The sequence below is a fragment of the Scyliorhinus canicula genome, chromosome 18, assembly GCF_902713615.1.
Source record: "Scyliorhinus canicula chromosome 18, sScyCan1.1, whole genome shotgun sequence".
NCBI lineage: Eukaryota > Metazoa > Chordata > Chondrichthyes > Carcharhiniformes > Scyliorhinidae > Scyliorhinus > Scyliorhinus canicula.
The window spans coordinates 5,766,337-5,780,904 of record NC_052163.1 but is presented as its reverse complement, the minus strand read 5'-3'; the positions used below and the strand labels follow the sequence as shown (position 1 = coordinate 5,780,904).

The following is a 14,568-nucleotide window of genomic DNA, read 5'->3' as shown; positions in this document are numbered from 1 at the left end:
GCCCCTCCCTCTCCTCCTGCGCCCCTCCCTCTCCTCCTGCGCCCCTCCCTCTCCTCCTGCGCCCCTCCCTCTCCTCCTGCGCCCCTCCCTCTCCTCCCGCGCCCCTCCCTCTCCTCCCGCGCCCCTCCCTCTCCTCCCGCGCCCCTCCCTCTCCTCCCGTGCCCTTTTCCCCCTCCCTCCTCCTGCACCCTTTCCCCTCCCTCTCTCTCCTCCGTGCCCTTTTCCCCCGTCCCCCTCCTCCAGCGCTTTCCTCCGCGCTCCTCCCCCTCCCACACTGTTTTCTCTCCCCCCCCCCCCCCCCCATGTAATTGCAATTCATGTTGTATAGCTTCTTTTCTCATGTTTCATCTAGGTTTTTAGAAGTGAAGTATAATAAATATGGTCCATTTATATATAAAAATATTGAAGGCGCTGGAGTTACATGAACGTACAGTACCACCTTTAAAGGCAAGTTCTGTAAATTAAAATTTGCTTTTGTATTAAAAACAAAAGTGAGGCCTTCGCAGCACTTTAGGTGCTGTTGGACTTTACTGTCCCCAACATTGTTTGGTGAGGGCTTCTGGTGCAATTGCTTGTTGCAGCACCACATACCTGTTCAGTTGAGTTTTGATTATGTAACTGTTTAACGTACCCCGTATCCAGGGTACAAAAAACATTTTGAACCTACATAGGTCGTACCTGATTTCTTAATTTCTGTACTGTTGTAAAGCTCATTGTAATAAAACTTGATGGAAACATTAATGTTGCTTTATTCATGACCAGCTGTGGATCACTGCCTCAAGGTTTGTACCACTGCATGTTGCTGTGATTCAATGCAAAAATAAAAGTAAAAGCATTGGAGGGGGATTTTATTGGTTATGCTTTTGGAATGAACAAACCCTGTATATATCTGTATATCTCTCTGCATGCTTTATATTAGACCAGTATATGCTAAATTATTCATATTCGTGGGGAAACTAGGTCAGTAAAGCAACAAAGAAAAAAGACTATATTTAAAACCTTTCTGGAAAGATTGTGGCGTGAATGCATGGTTTATGGATGTAGAAATTGACCACCCTAACATTTTGCTAAAATTGGAATTTATTTCTTCCTTCCTGTAGCCCTGCCATGGACAGGCTGAGGCTGAATGTTATTGCCCTCTCAGTCTGAGGCAAGTCAGATTTCATTTTATTCCTTTCCAGGGGCTTTCACAGCTTCTAATGGCTGTTGGATTTCTCTGTCCCCAAACTTGTAGCAAGTTTGGTGAAGGCCCTTTTTTATAAAATCTATTTTTAGTAACAACTGTATTGTATTGTGATTGTATTTGACTTTGGAGCGAAGTGCTATTTGCTGGATATGGGAGCCTAATGCTTGCAGAGATTGGATTACGGTTTACTTCTACCATGTACCTAAACTTTAAATATTTGTGGTTATTTTTCCCTTTTTAAATCGTTTTCTACAGTCCACAGATGGAGAAACTGGTGGGGGTCATATTCTTATCTAGAGATTATGCACATTCAGATTTGTGCCTAGCTTTTTAAATTTTCATTTCCTTGTATCTGGCAAGTGGGACATTGCTTGGGTTGCACTGACCTCTGAACTTCGAGGTCGGACTGTTGTTAAATGTCGTAACCTACACTATGTATAAAGACTTGGAGGCGAGGTTTAACCATAGTGAGCTTGTTGCTTGAATTGAATTGGTTTTAAATATCCAACCCCAGCCAATGAAATAGAACTGAAATTGAAACCTGTCCCAAACAATCACTGCAAATTTTGTTTCCTAAAATGTTCCAAGAATAATTATTAGGTGACCATTGAGATTCTGTCCTGATCACAAAAACATGCAAAAAAGGGGCAGCACGGTAGCATGGTGGTTAGCATAAATGCTTCACAGCTCCAGGGTCCCAGGTTCGATTCCCGGCTGGGTCACTGTCTGTGTGGAGTCTGCACGTCCTCCCCATGTGTGCGTGGGTTTCCTCCGGGTGCTCCGGTTTCCTCCCACAGTCCAAAGATGTGCGGGTTAGGTGGATTGGCCATGCTAAATTGCCCGTAGTGTCCTAATAGTAAGGTTAAGGGGGGGAGTTGTTGGGTTACAATTAGGGTGGATGCGTGGGTTTGGGTAGGGTGATCATTGCTCGGCACAACATCGAGGGCCGAAGGGCCTGTTCTGTGCTGTACTGTTCTATGTTCTATATGCATCTGCAGCCAACGCGTAGTTTAATCTTTTGGAAACTATTTTTTCCTCAATAAATGATGGGCGACGACCATTATTGCTGCTATACTGTTAGTTGAATTGCTCATTACATTTCGCAGCAGAGTATTTTTTTAAGAAGGGACCACTTATCTACATGGCATCCCAGACAGATTCAGGTTATCATTTGCGTGTGATTTGAGTGTGTGGGGCATTTAATATTCAACATCTCTTCTCGGTAGGGATTTCAGAACCAGGAGACAATTCAAATTACTACCAAGCTGGCTGAAAGTGGATTTTGAAATACATCACGTGCAGGGCTATAAGAATATTGAGAGCACCTCCTTCCCCCACCACCCCATCTCCTGGAAAATTGCTCATGCAGAGTCAATTGAGTTGTTTAAAAGAAAGAGATACTTGAGCACTGACTATTACAGAATAAGGGTAGGAGTTTGCATTTAAAACTCCTGTGCTACTTGGGTGTCAAAAATGCAGGACAGGCCTAATGTACACCTCCGTGTACATTTAATTAAGCTGACTTTTTCTGTGTACCTTTGTTGTGGAATTTTGTCCTGATCAGCATCGGAAGACGCTTCATTCCATTTTGCTTCTTGCACATGCAAAAGATGCACCAGTCAACTTTAGACAAGCAAATCTTAATTGAGCAGCAGAAACCCTGCTGTCCACTCAAATTTGGGCGCATGTGTTTCTGGAAAAGATATGACTTATGAGATCTACTTGATCAATGGTAATTTTCATATCGGATCTTACAGCACAAAGGGGGACCATTTGACTCTAGCTCAATTTAGTCATCTGCCCATTTCTCCCCTCCCCCATAACCCTGCGCATTGATTCTCAAAGTATATGTCCAATTGCATATGTCCACACTCTTTCAGGTAATGAATGCATTCCAAATTGTCAGAGCCCTTTAAAATAATTTCCCCTCTTATTCTTTTGCCAATTATTTGAAATCTGTGACCTTTGGTTGCCAACCCATTTGTCAAAGGAAACAGTTTCTTGCTACTTTATCAAAACACTTCAATTTTGAATGCTTCTATTGGGGCTCTCCTTAACCCTCTTTGTTCCAAGAAGAACAATCCCAACTTCCCATATCCCTCCACATAACTGAAGTCTCTCACTACGTATCACCAAGTGGTGGCAGAATGGCATGAATATGCCAATTGAGGCCTAACTAGTGATTTGTAAAACATGACTTATTTGTTCTTGTAAAACCAAGTATCTTGTGGGATTTCTTAAATGGCTCATCAGCTTGCCCTTCAAGGAATTGTGCACCCTCCCCAACCAAGTAATACTGTTTAAATCATACTACCTCTGTGTTCTTTCTTATAATGTGGAGATGCTGGCGTTGGACTGGGGTGGGCACAGTAAAAAGTCTTACAACACTAGGTTAAAGTCCAACAGCTTTGTTTCAAATCACTAGCTTTCGGAGCACAGCTCCTTCATCTTTCTTATAAGTTCATAAGATATAGAAGCAGAATTAGGCCATTTGGCCATTGAGTCTGCTCTGCCATTTGATAATGGCTGATCCCACTCTGGCCTCAGCTCCACCATCCTGCCCATCCTCCATAATCTCTCAATCCATTACCAATTAAAAATCTGTCTTGCTCCTCCAATTTACTCACTGTCCCAGCATCCACCACGCACGGGGGTAGCAAATTCCACAGGTTCGCAACCCTCTGCAAGAATTAGTTTCTGCTCAACACTGTTTTAAATTTGCTATCTCTTATCCTAAGACTATGACCTCTCGTTCTAGAATGCCCCACAAAAAGAGGCATCCGTTCCATGCCTACTTCATCCATACAGTTTATCATCTTGTATACCTCAATTAAATCTCCCCTCATTCTTCTAAACTCAAGAAATTATAGGCCTAAACTGTTCAATCTATTCATTTGACAAACCCCTCATTTCTGGAATCAACCTAGTGAACCTCCTTTGAACTGCCTCCAAATCCACTACATCTTTCCTAAAATGAGATATACTTTCTCCCAAAGTATATCACTTCACATATCTCTGTATTTAAATTACATTTGATATATGTGCCTATTTCACTTGGGATGTTCGCCTGAAGTCTGCTGCTACCCTGCCTACTATTTACTACATTTTTTTTTATATGCACGTTTCAAAACTGTGTTCCCAAAAGTCAATTCCAGATCATTTATATGCAACATGAAAACAGTCGTCTGAACACAGACTGCTGGAAGACCCCACTATATCTCTAATCCATTTGAATCTCCTTTCCAATAATGCATCCACTTTACCACTTGCTCTTTAATGTTATATGCTTCTTTTCTAAACCAGTTCATGAGGTACTTTTTGAATGACCATGTGTATGTCATCTGCTCTATTTACATCAGCCTTCTGGTACTTCATTAAAGAACTTACTCAGACAAGATATGCTGTAACAAATCTGTGCTATCTTTGTTTATTCTGGTCAAACCCCATATAATCTTTTTCATCTCAATCTATTTCTCCCCCACCCCCGGGCCTTCTCTGCTCTAAAGAAAAGAATTCAAGCCTATCAAGTCTCTCCTTAGCTCAGATACAACATCCCGATGAATCCACACTGTACCCCTCCAGTGCAATCGCTTCTCTCCTATAGTGAGATGACCAGAACTGCACACTACTCCAGCTGTGGTCTAACCAAAGTTCTGTACAGCTCGAACATAACCTCCCTGCTCTTGTATTCTATGCCACGACTGATAAAGACAAGTGTCCCATATATCTTAACCTCTCCCTTGTCCTGTTTCTTCTTCCAAAGTGCATCACCTCACACTTACCAGGGTTCAATACCATCTGCTACTTCTCTTCCCATCTATATTGTCCTGTAACCTACGACCCTCTTCACTGTTAAACACCCTACCAGTCTCTTGTCACCTGCAAACATACCTATCATACTTCCTATGTTCTTGTCTATATCATTTATCCCTGTGGTACGCCACTGGACACTGGCCTCCAGTTACTCAAACAGCCTTCTGTCACCACTCTGTCCTAATACTAAGTCAGCTCAGATCCATCTCCATACCCAATTATCATTTTCCAATTAAGGGGCAATTTATTGCAGCCAATCCACCTGCATATCTTTGGGTTGTGGGGGGGGGGAAACCATCGCAGACATTGGGAGAAAATGCAAACTCCACACAGACAGTGATCCAGGGCTGCGATCGAGCCTGGATCCTCAGCACTGTAGGCAACAGTGCTAACCACTGTGCCACCATCCCACCCGTGCTCAGCTTCAGCTTGCCAAGTTTCCTCGAATTCCATGTGCTTCAACCTTCTTAGTCAGTCTCCCATGTGGGACTTTGTCAAAAGCTTTGCTAAAAGTCATATAGACTACATCAACTGCACTTCCTTCATCCACACAGTCAGTCACTTTATCAAAACATTTATATCAGATTGGTTAGGCATAGCCTCCCTCTGAGAAAGCCATGCTGACTATCCCTAATCAACCCATGCCTTTCCAAGTGGGAATTAAGTGTCTAATTCAGAATTTTCACCCAATAGTTTCCATACCACTGACGTGAGACTCACCTACCAGTCTGGACCAGATGACTTAACTTGAAGTGATACTAATCTGCGAGTGATACCAACCTGTTTATCATCACCTTTTTATGTTTATCCTTTCTGAAATTCTACCTTCCCCAAACCATGTTACTGCAACGTTAACTTCATCCTGTTTGGCAGACTGCCAGGTGTTCATCTGGATCCGCTGTCATCCTTTCTGCCTCCAAGAATTCTTCTGTTCGCGATCTGCTTCACCATTCCTTTAACTGTCCTGTTCCTTTTATGGTTATAAAAAGATTTTGGGTTTCCCTTTTGTTACCTGCTAATCTTTTTTTCATAGTTTCTTTGCTGTTGTATCCTTTTTCCAGCTTCTCCGTGTTCTGCCCATGGCAAAGTGTAATGAGCTTCTGTCCTTGATTAATTAAAAGCAGCTGAAGAGTCAGTAGACTTGTGGGTCCATCATACAACCCACTGCTTGGGGGGGGGGGGGGGGGGGGGGGGGGGGGGGGGGGGCAGGGTAGGTAAATGGAAACCTGCTGGTGCTTTGTCTGGAACCTTCCATTGTGTACTGAGTACTAAGAGGATGCAGGATCCAGTAAACAATTAGCTGGAATGATATGGCCTGGTTGAGTCAGTCATCTGGTTGGGGTGACGTATATTGCTTTTAAAAGTTAGCTTCCACTAAGTCCATAACTGAGTGATAAAGGCTGCAGGTTTGAAGCTGCCTTCTCCTGTGGACAAATCTCTGCTGGGACTTTCAAAGAGGTGTTGTTACACTTAGCCTCAGTACTACTTAGGGATGGGGGGGTGTTATGCACAGTGAAATAAACTGCCAATACTTGCTGTTCATTTTTGTGTGAAGAATAACCTCTTGGACTAGATATTGGAAGTCGGCTGGAGCCCATGAAGTTACCCTAGCATGGCAAGGCATCGTCTGGAGAGAAGGTTCACATCATCTTTAGACATCACTAAATTTTGATCGCTTTGTGTGAGCATGTTTTGTGAAAGTAAGCTTTGGTATGCCTATTTCCAGTGAGCATGCACCATTTTATTTTTGAGACTAATGGAACAAGCTCGGTTCTTGAAAAGTTGCGCTTTAAAGCCCTCAATCTAATTACAATGGTAAACTTATGACTTAAAATATACAGTTTCTGTATTTAGATTTCAAAACTGCATTGCTCCCATTCCTGTCCAAGAACAATCAACTGGTCTTAGTAATGAAGGAGCTGCGAAGCATAGATTAAACTATTTTGCTAAATCTGGGCAGGGGGTTGGAATTTGGACTTTTTCAGTTGGTTGGGGAATGAAATGCAAAGGAGAATTATTGCTCTGTTTTGCAGCTTTTGGGAGTGTGTGGATATTTTCTCTTGCAGCTCCATTAGCAACACCGGATTTTACTTCTGTGTCCAACATTGGAGGAAGTGTATAAAAGGGCGAGATCAATTTTATTGTATAGCGTCAGGATATAAACGCATCGAGATTGGAATACAATGTTCATTTTTTTTGTAAATAAGGGATCTCTTGGCTAATGGCACAAACTTGGGGTTTACAGGATTCAGCTAATTCATTTAGTGCTTTTTAACTGATCCTGATTCTGGTATTTTCTGCGTCACATTTTGGGCAGTTTACAATATTTCACTTGATAGATTAGTTCCAGATTATTAACCACATTTATCTTTTTGTTTTGAGGGTTTTCCACTTGGCCCTTTTAACCATTGGTTTAAAGCCAGTGGTAAAACAGTAGACCAGAATTTGGTGCGACCATGTTAATGTTTGTACTAAATCAGCACTGAATGGAAAATGTAACCCTCTAATTTGCCATGTTGCAAACTGGTTTTATTTATTGGTGATTTCCATTCAGATGATTGGGTTCTCAAATGTTCAGCATATTTTAATATGGAAGTTCCCTGCACCCAAAACTGAGATTTTCTTCAACATAATTTTTGTTTCAGTTAACTATAACAGCAGCGTTCCGTCACTTGCTTTTTAACGTGTAGGAAAGGATATGCCAAGAGCTCTGGCAGTACAGGTTAGTTTAATCTGTAAGTATCTGTTGTCTCTAAACAGTGTGAATATTAGTGGTGGAAGTTTTCCTTAAAAAAAAGCACATTGAGAACTAATGTCTATAACAGTTTTTAAAAAAGAACAAGTTTCTAGCGATCGACAGTAAAACCTTTATTAAGTGATCTCCCCAATGGCAATTAAGGGGCAATTTAGCGTGGCCAATCCACCTAGCCTGCATATTTTTAGGTTGTGGGGGTGAAACCCACGCAAACACGAGGTGACTGCCAACTCCACACGGACAGTGACCCAGAGCTGGGATCGAACCTGGGACCTCGGCGCTGGGACCACCACCATGCTGCCCTTATTTACTTCTAACTTGATGCCATCTAGTTTGATAAAGGATCATAACAAACGATAACTGAAAATTACATGGGTCTTCAGAAGACTTGATGGATAAATGCACTGAGCAGGTCACTGAACAATGCAGAAACTCCCAACATTTTACACACACCTGATGAATTTGTTGATCTTGATTGGGGTTCCTTGGACTCCGAGGAAATATGTGTGGGGTTCCTATCCTGATTATTGAGCAAGTCTTTCTGTGCGGTTTTCAGGTGTGGACAGGAATCTGGCTTGACTGCTAAGTCTTCCACATCCAAATAGTCAACTAATGGCCATTGACTAACCTCGCACCCAAGAAACTGTAACCTGCAAAAGTTGGTGCCTTTCAGGAAGGAGGGGGCAAAAGGAAAGAGTGAGACAAAATAACATTAATAAGTTCCATGGTTTTTTGTTGAGCTTTTCTTTGCTGGCCCGTCTTTGCACCCCCTTCCCTGCTGCACAAAGCACAGACCAATGTACGTTTATATCAGAGCGAGAAAAGCACTTTCTACTCTAAATTTGTCGTTTTTGGAAAGGTGTGCATTTTGCTGTTGTACTAATGGAGCTGATGTCAAGAAATCCTCAAATACGGGCATCGATTTTGTGAACTTCATCGTGAAACAGACTGGGGCACTGCCACATCCGCATGTTCCTGGAAAATGTTAGTACTTGAGTAGCAGAAACACCAACCGTTGTTGTTCTATGCAGTCACTGACAGTAACCAAACCAGGCCGTAGTTCTGGTGATTACCCAGGAATTGTTTTTAAAAAGGCCCACACAGCAGTATGATTTTTAGTTAGTGCCTTAAACATGTCAGCTATTTTGTCGTACGTTTTTTTTTTGTAATTTTGAAACTTTTGCCACACTTTTATGTTGCAGAGGGGATACCATACCTTTGGCATGGGGCTTTATGTTGTACAACATGTGCAACATTTTAAATGCATTTTTACTTATAGCAGAATGTTTGAAAATGGAGACAGTGTCTTGTCTATTTTTATATAAATTTCCTTCTATGGCCTTTTGACTGTGAACACTCCTGTGTTTGTTAATCCAAGTTCTGTGCATTCACACAAAATCAGGCTGGAAGGATTCGGGTTGATGAACATTTGGCTAATAAGTTTACAGCCTTCTTTTTGAAGTGTAACATTTAATACCGGTTTTACTGTCGGCTGAATAGAATCTACTGATCACATCCAGTTGACACAATCTGTATTTGTGTTTTTAATCTTATCAGGAAACGTTCTGATTGCCAAGCAATTTTGATAAATTCTAGGGGTTTTGTAACTGTTTAAAGGTCTTGGAATACAGAGTTGAAATGGGTGTACTACCCCAACATCTCCATGTCAATGTCAAACTTAAAAGTTGTGTCATGGAACCAGTACATGCTTGGGTGTGACAGGTGCAATTTGATTTTTCTTTCCTCTAATCTTGATAGGAACATCCTTTCTTTATTATCAATGTGCCTCTTTAATTGATATCTGAATTATTGTGACAAGTGGGGGGAGGGGGGAGAGAGACGGAAGAATCCAAGCACCATTGAGTTCACATGCCCCTGAAGAAAAGTCATCCCTAATGGAGAACCGATGCCTTATGAAGCCATTTAGCAAATGATTTGAAAAGGATATCTTCAATCAATTAATTTCTTCAAAGGTCAGATCAGCGTTTGCCTCATTAATATGGTGCGTACCAGAATAACTTTCAGAAAATGGACCAAATGTATTGCATTCCATGTTGAAACGAGAAATTTGGGCTCTGCAATCACTATTGTCTATAGTTTTTTTTTTTTCTCCCCCAGTTCTTCTGGCCTGCTCAGTTGGTTTACCAGAAATCACCAGGGCACTAAAACGTGATGAAAACAAATCAAAGTTGTGTAGATGATGTCTCCACTGGGTTCGGTTGGTGCTAACCTTTTAAATAGTTGACTTTTTCTGGATGCCTTAATGTGATGTGTGAAACTTCAAAATCATTTCACCCTGGTTTGAGCCCAGCAGTAATTACAAAATGACAACCATTTGCAGCGCTTCATTCATGGCCATCAGAATAATTTTATCATTTGACTCAAGGTCTCAATTTAAAGCTTCCCCATTTGAAGGAGCTAAGATTGGGTACTGTTTACTAGTCTGCTCTTGCTCTATCGTAAGTACGGGCAAATTGATGGGAAATGGAGATACATCTTTATATAAGAATTAAAAAGCCTGTTGGTTTTGACGGTGTGCATTCTCCTTTACTGAGGGGAAGTGATGGGCTCTTGTTTGGCAATTGCTCATTGTGACAAAATCAGATGATCACTGGGAGTCAAGTGCAAACCTATGTCCCATCACTGCACTATAATTGGAGTATTCAGCCTTTAACTCAAAGTGGTGAGTAACACTGCTATGGACTGTTGGTTGTAATTGCCTGATAGGGGGAAAAAATCTATAAATGAAATACATTTAGCTAAGTTGTATGATGAACATTTGAAGAGACAAGTGATACCTGTCACATCTGTTATTTGGCTGTACTGAAGAAAATGTTTCCCTTAAGCAGAATTATAAGGACCTAATGAAGTATCTGACATAAGGGCACTGGTATTAATGCAAGGTTAGCCGTAAACAATGGAGTATTGGGGTTCATGTATAATACTTAAAACAAAATTTTCATTAATTTGCATGCCCCCCATAGCTGTTGATGGATTGGATCTTGAATTTTCTGGTTTGGAATTTTTCCACCAGTGAGGCATTTCACCAGATTTTAAAATATTTCCTCAAACCTCGAGGCCCATGAAATTCAAACAGGACAAATCTACATATGAACTAAGTGCCAATATGTCTAAGTTACTTGGGACAAGGGCCAGATTGTTAGGGCCTAGGATCTTCATGTGGCCCACAGGCTGCAATTGGATACCCCTGTTAAGGAGCTTGCCTGATCTCTGCATTTGAATAATCTCCTCAAACATCTTCAGATCTTAGGTTGCACATGTCTGTCTGCAATCTTCTGTTTACATATTAAACAGTCAACCAGCTGCACGCAAGGTCACTGCCAGCACCAAGGTTTGCAAGAAAATTATTTGCTTCTTTTCTCTTGCAGTTAATCGTTGTTGAAAAGCTTAAGGTTTGGAAAATGCTTTTTATTTGAAATAAAGTTCTTGGATTTTTGTCTGGTGTTCCTTGTCCAACATTTTTTCTTAAGGCTGAGTTGTGTTTTAACTAAATTGAATTCAAACTTCTGGGACTGATGCTGTAGCATATTTTTCTAAAGCCCTCCACTCCGTCCCCATTGAAAACTGCAACCAATTGTTTTGAACACTGGCAAATGTGTCCATTATAAGACTGATTGCAACCAATTAGTATCTTTAAAAAAATATATTTTTATTACAAAAATCTTCAGATTATCACATACAAAACATTCCAATATAATACAATCAATTTGTTCCTTTAAGAAACCCCCCCCCCCAACCAAAATTGCTTGCCACGAACAAGTCTTTAAAGAAAGTGATGAATGACTTCCAGCTGGAATAGAACCCTTCCTCCGAACCTCTAATGCCATACTTAATCTTTTCTAATCTCAAAAACTCTGTAAAGTCCCTCAACCGTGCCACGGCCTTGGATGGCACCAACCTCCAACCACGCAGGACTCATCTCTGGCCTATTAGAGAGGTGAAGGCCAGGACATCAACCTTCGTACCCTCCAGGAGCGCTGGCGAGTCCAAAGTCCCAAAGATCGGCATCTATTGGCATTGCCCCAACCCGACCCCCACGATCTGCGACCTAGTCTCAATAAAGGAGACGCAGAACTCAACCAACTTGGGTCAGGACCAAAACATGTGAATGGTTAGCCGGCTCCCTCAAACAACGCTCACACCTGACCTCTATTCTGAGGAAGAACACATTCGTGCGCTCTCTACCCTCCACAAACCAATCTCTAACTTCCCTATCCCCATCTTCTTCCAGATCTTATGCATTGCATCCATCCCAGACAGCACAAACCTATGCTTCTCACAAATTGGTGATAGTAATGACATTGGCCCAATTTAAACTGCTGCCTAAATTTGTTCTGAATTCTTTGGCGACGCTGCCACCACGACCGGCCTCGCAGAAAACTTTGCTGGAGAAAACGGAAGAGGGGCCATAACTAATGCTCTTATGCACGAACCTACACAGGAAGCTTTCTCCATCCTCCCCCACCTCAGCCCGGGCTCCTCCATCCACCCTCATTTTCCCGATGTTCGTTGCCCAGTAATGAACGTCAGATTTGGTAGCGCCAGTCTCTCCTTTGCAGGAAGGCTGTGAGTCCTTGGGAGTCTTACCTGCCCAGACGAAAGCCGAGATTGACATCAACTCTAACAAAAAAGATTTGGGGAGGAAGATCGGGAGACAATTGGAACACAAATAAGAACTTTGGCAGAATGTCCATTTTGGCTGTCTGCACTCTCCCACCAAGGACAAAAGGAGGTCATCCCACCTCATATCCCCCTTCATCAGAGTGGCCAGATTCAATTTTTGCAACAAGAGGGTGACGGGACCAACTGTCGGTCCTTGACAAACCCTATCTGTCCCTTGGAGATCACCTCCAGCAAACACCCCTCCAGACATGTTGCCAGCACCTTGGCATTGACATTCAACAATGATATAGGTTTGTAAGACCTGCACTCCATGGGATCCTTGTCCTTCTTTGGGATCAAAGAGATCGATGCTATGCCAACCAATGTGGCTAGCAGCACTCACCGAGACAATCATTAAACATCACCAATTAAGTGTGGTGCCAACAAGGCAGCAAACAAATTCCACTGAGAAGCCATCCGGTGCCTCCCCCGACTGCATAGATCCGATACAGTCCATAATCTCCTCCATCTGGTGCTTTCAATCCCTCCCTCTTCTCCACCACTACCGTAAATCCAACCCATTCCAGAACTGCTCCATCCCTGGAAGATTTGTGCAGCACCAGGTAGAAAGCCTCAAATGTCCCGTTAATCTAATATGGAGCAGTAACCAGCCGCCCTGGGGGGGCCCTGTCCTTAACCTGGCTACCTCCCGTGCTGCTGCCTCAACTGGTGAGCCAAGCCAATAACCGGCTGGCCTCACCGTACTCACAATGTGCCCTTCGCAAGTGACACCGTTAGCTCACTACCTTCCCTGTCCATTCCAGCTGGAACTCCATCTGTAGCCTCTTTCCGCTAACAACTCAGCCACTGGGGCCATGGAGTATTGCCAGTCCAACTCCAAAATGGAGTCAACCAACCTCTGCCTCCACCCTCCCAACCTTATCCTTGTGGAAAAAGATTTTTTCCCTTCTGACCACCGCCTTCAACGCTTCCCAGAATGTGGAAGGCGAAACCAGTACATTCTTGTAAAAACCTACAGAGTTCCTGTAGCAAGGAGCGTTGTATCCAACCTGCACAGGAGGTGCTGGGGTCAGCTGACCTCCAGCTGTATAGCCACATAATGTGGGCATGGTCCGGTATTACAATTACCAAGTACCCAGCTCCCATCACACCCCTGGAATTAACGATTTCCCCACCACAAAAAAATCTATTGGGGAATAGGTCCGGTGCACATGCGAGAAGATGGAAATCTCCCCCTCCCTTGGATATCTAAACCTCCCCCCGTGATCAATTGGAGCGAATCTAGCCTGGAAATGGCCGGCAACATCTTAACGGCCACATCCCAATTTGGTGCATATATGTTAACTAAAACCATGAAGGTGTGCAGAGTAGGTGGATGCTAACTTGCCCCTTACTTGGAAAAAATGAATTGGGTGCTCTAAATTTATTAAAGAAAGAAAATACTGGCTGCTGCAACGGCCATTCTCCTTGCCCTCCCATCAAAATTCAAGTGGAACACCTGCCCCACCCATCCCTTCCTTAGCCTTGTCTGATCCCTAACCGTCAAATGTGTCTCCTGCACATCCACCTTCAAACTGTTCAAATGGGCAAACACCAGGGACTGTTTTTAACCCCCTGACATTCCATGTAGCTATCCTTTTTTAAAAAAAATATTTTTTTAGAGTAACCAATTCATTTTTTCCAATTTTTGGGGGGGCAATTTAGCGTGGCCAATCTACCTACCCTGCACATCTTTTGCGTTGTGGAGCCGAAACCCACGCAAACATGGGGAGAATGTGCAAACTCCACATGGACATTGACTCAGAGCCGGGTTCAAACCTGGACCTCAGCACCGTGAGGCACTCCGCTGTGTCCAGATATCTATGGAGGTGCGGACTATGACTGCCTGCAGTGGATCCTCAGGTCTGAGCTTCTGTCGCAATGAACAGTGGGCCTGGACCACTCGGGAGCGTTCGCAAAGAACCCCCACCACCAATGTCCCGAACATCTTTGCCACGTACTCTGTGGCGTTCGTATCAGCAGCCTGACAATCCTCAGGTTCTGGTGCCTCGACCGGTTCTGGTCGTCCACCTTGGCCTTCACTATGTTTTGGGCCTCTGCCAACAATGCCACTTCTGCCTCCAAAGAGACAATCCGGCCACTGTGGTCTGTTGGTACTTCCTCCACCTCC

General features: G+C 43.0%; 1 protein-coding gene and 1 long non-coding RNA gene across 2 annotated transcripts in view; both read left to right on the top strand.

Moving 5' to 3' along the window:
- LOC119953093 (BUB3-interacting and GLEBS motif-containing protein ZNF207-like) overlaps window positions 1-741 on the top strand; it is a 30,528-nt gene extending 29,787 nt beyond the window's left edge. Inside the window, 1 exon segment of the mRNA XM_038776929.1 lies at window positions 353-741. The gene's annotated coding sequence lies outside the window, so the exon portion shown is untranslated.
- Window positions 742-6,212: 5,471 nt separating this feature from the next.
- On the top strand, window positions 6,213-11,212 carry LOC119953100. Its single transcript, XR_005457955.1, has 2 exons — window positions 6,213-6,637; window positions 7,645-11,212. It is a non-coding gene; the product is annotated as an uncharacterized LOC119953100 (long non-coding RNA).
- The last annotated feature ends 3,356 nt before the right edge of the window (window positions 11,213-14,568 follow it).